This window comes from Microcebus murinus, chromosome 6 (genome assembly GCF_040939455.1).
Source record: "Microcebus murinus isolate Inina chromosome 6, M.murinus_Inina_mat1.0, whole genome shotgun sequence".
Taxonomy (NCBI): Eukaryota; Metazoa; Chordata; class Mammalia; order Primates; family Cheirogaleidae; genus Microcebus; species Microcebus murinus.
The window spans coordinates 35,893,995-35,899,556 of record NC_134109.1 but is presented as its reverse complement, the minus strand read 5'-3'; positions in this window follow the sequence as shown (position 1 = coordinate 35,899,556).

Here is a 5,562-nt window from a genome sequence, read left to right as displayed (position 1 = left end):
TTGTCTGTATATTACTTTTATTTATATTTTTTCAACCTGGCCCTTTTAAAAAATTATTGGTCTGAAACTTATCAACTCCTCCCATCCTCTAATATCAAAATAATAAAGCATCTGATATAGGTAATTATGGCATTCCCGAGTAGCTTAAGAAGTACACAAAGAAAATTCAACAAGCTAAAATTCTTGTTGCCAAATTCTAATTTCTTTCAATATAGAAGAATTATTGGAAAAGTACTATATCTCATGGCAAACACATATGGCAACAAATTATTTGAGTTTCCTTCCTAATATATGAATACAAAGAAATAATTATTTATAAAACCCACTGATATAGTATTTAGCTCTTTCATAAGGTTAATTCATTTTTCAAAATAGCAAACATAATTTACTACTATTCAGAGAAATAACTGCTTTGCCAGTATAATTCATTTTTTTAAATTTTCATTTTAAGAATTTAAGAAGAATTAATAATAATGGCATATTGAGTCTGATTCTCTAAGTACAGGACAGCCTCACTTCCTCTGGATTACTTCAGACTATTGTACAAGGTCTTACTCTTATGGTTAGCACTAAAAACTTAAGTAGGCACAATCTGTCTGCTATTGTCACAGATTTTCTCTTATGGAAAAGCCTTCCTCCAGGTTCAGGACTCTTGGCCTTTCATATCAGGAGTGGAGGTATCTTATTCCAGCTTACTGTGTATCTACAGTTTAACTGTAACTTCAAGACTGAGTTTTTTAAGACTCAAAGAAACAAATGGTGAATTTTTCCTGTAGTGATTGGTGACTGAGAAATATTTTAGGATAAGGCACTTTCAAAGAATTATAAAATGGCAGTATTTATAGAGATCTTAACTATAATCATCAGTTGAACTCCAGTTTGCTCAAAGGTCCTCAAATTATAGGCTGTTACTCATTCCTCTTTTTCTCTAGGTATAGGCCAACATTACCTCTTCAAAACAATTCACAACTTTTATGCAGGTTTTGCCTGAGTGGGGACTGAGAAAGTTCAAGGAAAATCCACAAGTTTGTTTTTTTCCTAGTAATTCTGCAAAAATTTATTCTTGCTCAGTTAGTCTCCTTAGGGCAGGTCTAATAGCCATGCACATAATTTTAGACCTCATCTTATTCACCTTTATTTCCTTAGTACAAATATTTTCAGATGTGAATTTGTTTTAACTTTTGGTCTCTGCAGTGTCATTTAGCACAGAAATATAAGAGGTCTTGCTCTGTAACCTGGGCTAGAGTGCAGTGGCATTGTCATAACTTGCTGCAACCTCAAATTCCTGGGCTCAAGTGATCTTCCTGCCTCAGCCTCTGTAGTAGCTGGGACTACCAGCATGTGCCACCATGCCCAGCTAATTTTTCTATTTTTAGTAGAGACAGGGTCTGCTTTTGCTCAGGCTGATCTCGAACTCCTGAGCTCAAGGGATCCTCCCACCTCCGCCTCCCAAAGTGCTGGAATTATAGGCATGTCTTATACAGGAAAAAAGTGACATTATTTTCAGTTTTTTGGTTAAATGATATATGTCTGTTAACTTTTAGTAAGCATGGAGTTAGTGATTTACTACTGTTTTCCAGGTACTCTTTTGAGTGCTGGGAATTAATTAGAATTTGCCATGTGTTAAGTCTTTGAATTTCAAAAATATTTTGAAACACTCTAATATTTATAATATGCCAAACAGAAATTCTGCTTGTTGAAAATCAGTAACAATTTATATGTAAATAATAGAACTTAGTAAACTTTGTTTCAACTGAATGTTAATAGCCGTTTTAAAAATCAATTGTAAAAGTACAATAAGGAAACTTAGAACAATTACTAATAATCCTACTATTGAGAGATAATCAATTCTGATACATTTTCATGTATATAAAATTATCCTATATATAAGAAGATATAGGCTGGGTGCAGTGGTTCACACCTGTAATTCCAGCACTTTGGGAGGCTGATGCAAGAGGACTGACTGCTTGAGGCCAGTTCAAGACCAGCCTGGGCAACATGGTGAGACCCCATCTCTACCATTAAAAAAAAAAATAGGGCCGGGCGCTGTGGCTCACGCCTGTAATCCTAGCTCTTGGGAGGCCGAGGCGGGCGGATTGCTCAAGGTCAGGAGTTCAAAACCAGCCTGAGCAAGAGCGAGACCCCGTCTCTACTATAAATAGAAAGAAATTAATTGGCCAACTGATATATACATAAAAAATTAGCCGGGCATGGTGGCGCATGCCTGTAGTCCCAGCTACTCGGGAGGCTGAGGCAGAAGGATCACTCAAGCCCAGGAGTTTGAGGTTGCTGTGAGCTAGGCTGACGCCATGGCACTCACTCTAGCCTGGGCAACAAAGTGAGACTCTGTCTCAAAAAAAAAAAAAAAAAAAAAATAGAACAATTAGCTGGGTGTGGTGGCCTAGGCCCAGCCCCAGTCCCAGCTACTGAGAAAGCTGAAGTGGGAAGAACCCTTGTGCCTAGGAGTTTGAGGTTACAGAGAGCTTTGATCATGCCACTGCACTCCAGTCTGAGCAACAAAGCAAGATCATTCTGTCTCCAAAAAAAAAGAAAGGCATATATCTTCTTTTTTCATTTAATTATATCAAGTACATTTTCCTGTGTCATTAAAAATCTTATAAACAATTTTTATGGCTGCATAATCATCATTTGCATGTACTATAATTTATGTAACTGTTGTTACTGTTGAATATTTAAGCCATTTCCTTTTTATTAACATAAATCATACTACCTAAATTTTCTATTATTTCTTTAAAAATAATAGAATTATTTCAATTGTTCAATCGAATAATTCCCAAATTATTCAATCCCATAATGAGTAATACTAAATGAACGGTATGATCATATGTAAGATAAAGAAAAATTATTGTCACATTGCCCTCCAGAAAGATTGTACTACTTTACTCCACTGGTAGAGCTTACCTGTTTTGTTGCACTGTTGATGGCATTGATGAATATTATTTGATGATAAATTTGCTAATTTGATCATTTTCAAGGGACTATGTTTTCAATGGATTCGGAGCCACAACCATCAAAGAGAAAAAAATAAGATTTTTAAAAAATCAATACAAATAGGGAAAACATGAAAATTCCAAGAATGGTCAGTATGTGACAACGTTCTCTAACTTAACTGCAAAAGTTTCTTTCATATAAAATCAAAATGCAAATACCATGTTTTTGGGAAAAGCTCAGGTTGCCATTTAAAGTACGGAACATATGAAACATCAATTTACTAGGTGAAAAGATGGAGCAGAAATAAATACATATGGCTAAAGAAAATGGGGGTATAATTGCTACTGTGGTTTCAGAAAGCTGTGTTAAAGATGAATGTGGTAGTCAGACTGCAAGATTTGTTTGCAATAACTGTGCACAGAAGTAGCACATAGTTACTATGCAAAAGAAACTATCCCTTCTGAACCTCTAATTTTAGTGTTTCTGTGTGAGAACTCTTGCCTGCTTTCTTTTCTGCAGTCTTGCTTTACTTGAGGTAAGTGTGTGAGGGTTGACTGAAAACAAGAGATCTGAAGGGTTTGTGTTTCTCACAGTTCTTTCTCAGTTGTAGCTGGTGCCCTATCTCTAAATCATATCATATCATCAGTTCTGCAAAGAATCTGTATTGCTTCCACACCACTAATTCCCTTTTATCTTAAAAAAAAACTACATAAAAAAGAATTTCCAATAACAAAATAAAGAGATTTGTACTCACAATTTATGACAGCTTCAATTAGAAAAATTTTGGTTTTATCCTTGTTTTCCTAATATTTTCTTTAAAAGGTTTCCTATTTCAAAATTTTTTCTTCAATTTCATGGAAAAGAGGATGGGAATTGTGGTTAAAACCAGTACTATTTAACTGATAAGATTAAGAAATTAATAGCAATTGTGTTCTTAAATGACACAATGGAAATGACATGGAAATAACATGTATCATTAGATAAAAGAAACTTAAATATTCATTGATTGACCTATGACTTTTGTCACCATTACTTTTTGGTCACAGATAACTTTTGTATTTCTCAGACTTTTCTCCAGCACTGTCTCACGTAACTTTTATATGGGCTACACTAGCCTGCTTCAAAGGATGGTTCTCCTCTCTCAGAGCCTCGGGAAAGAAAGACTATGGCACAAAAAGCTCTTAAATGTATCCTGTCCAATGGAAGAGGCTATTTCTTGCCTGTACTCCTTCCCTTCTAGCGACATTAACCTTCTGTTCGCAACTCCTAGTCCCGATACACATTGCTGTCATCTTTGCCTATACTACAACCCACGTAAAGAATGCCATTCCTACTCTGCTGGCAAACTTGAGCACCTGGCTCACTCATCGCTTCCAGGTAGCCCTCACCAACATGCTTCTCCTTCGGTCTGGGTGTGCCCTCCTCTGTTCCCATTGCACCCTTTTATCAGTACTTCTAAGTATCTTTACCTCTATCTTAGACACTCAACCTCTTAAGGACAGACCACCTCCTTTGTCTTCTTACTCTCACGTAGCAGGTACCTGTTAAAGCTTGTTGACTGTCCCCAGCTTCCCCCCGTAAGGTGAAGTTGTCGCTGTCTTTGTTACAGGTACTGTCTTCCTCCAGAAGTCCACAGAACTTCTTTCTACCTCCTAGCCCTTGGTGCCGGATAGTACTTTCCAGACCTAGTCTCATATTCCTGTTAAACATGAGAAAATGAGTTGCGCTCCTTTTCATCTACCTTCTCTGAGGGTTTATGCCTCTAATGTAATTTCAGCATAGCTAAATGAAACAACCTCGCTGAATTGAGCGCAGTCATAAACAGGACTAGGTCATAAACAAGAACGCGTCAGTGTATGTTGCGGGTAAGAGAATCGTGCAAAGAGCGAGACTGGGTTATTTTATGGTCTTTCAACGTGCATGACTACTTTTATACTTTTTCCTGTAAAGAACTCAAAGCGGCAGATGAAGAATTTGAAACCGAAAATAAGGAAAGCGGAACCAGGAAGTTTAAAGCGGCGGGACAAGCAGGGAAAAGGAAAAGTGCGGTAGAGGACACGGGCGGCCTCTCGGGTTGGCGGTCGGCTGACTCGGGTTCTCCCCGCGCGCCAGGCGGTTTTTATTGAGCGCTCACACCCGCCGAGAAGCCGCGAAGCACGAAAGAAAAATCCCCCGAGGCCAAGCAACTTCACTTTCATTTTTTTGGTCCCCACCCAGAGGAGCCGCCCTCACGCCCCAGCCACCCCAACTCCTGATCCCCCCTCCTTGGACGACGCAGCCAGAAAAGCCGGTTCCACCCATGTTACTTCCGTGTAACCAACTCAGAATGAATTCGCCCACCCCTGCGCGCTAAGTTAGTCGGGGCACCTGGCACCAGACTGCATTTTAAAGCTGTAGGAACTGAGTGACACACCCAGGTGGCTCCCCTCACCCAACTCCAATTTCCAGCCTCCTCCCCGCGCCACGCCCCAGCCTTCCCCGCCCCACTTGAGAGTCCGTGCTGCTCATTGGCTGCGTTCCCTGCCAATCCGATGGACATTAACGAATCCCGCCTAAGGAAAGGCAAAGATCGCGCAAAAGTGCGAATACCTGGACTAGAGGCGCGAGCGT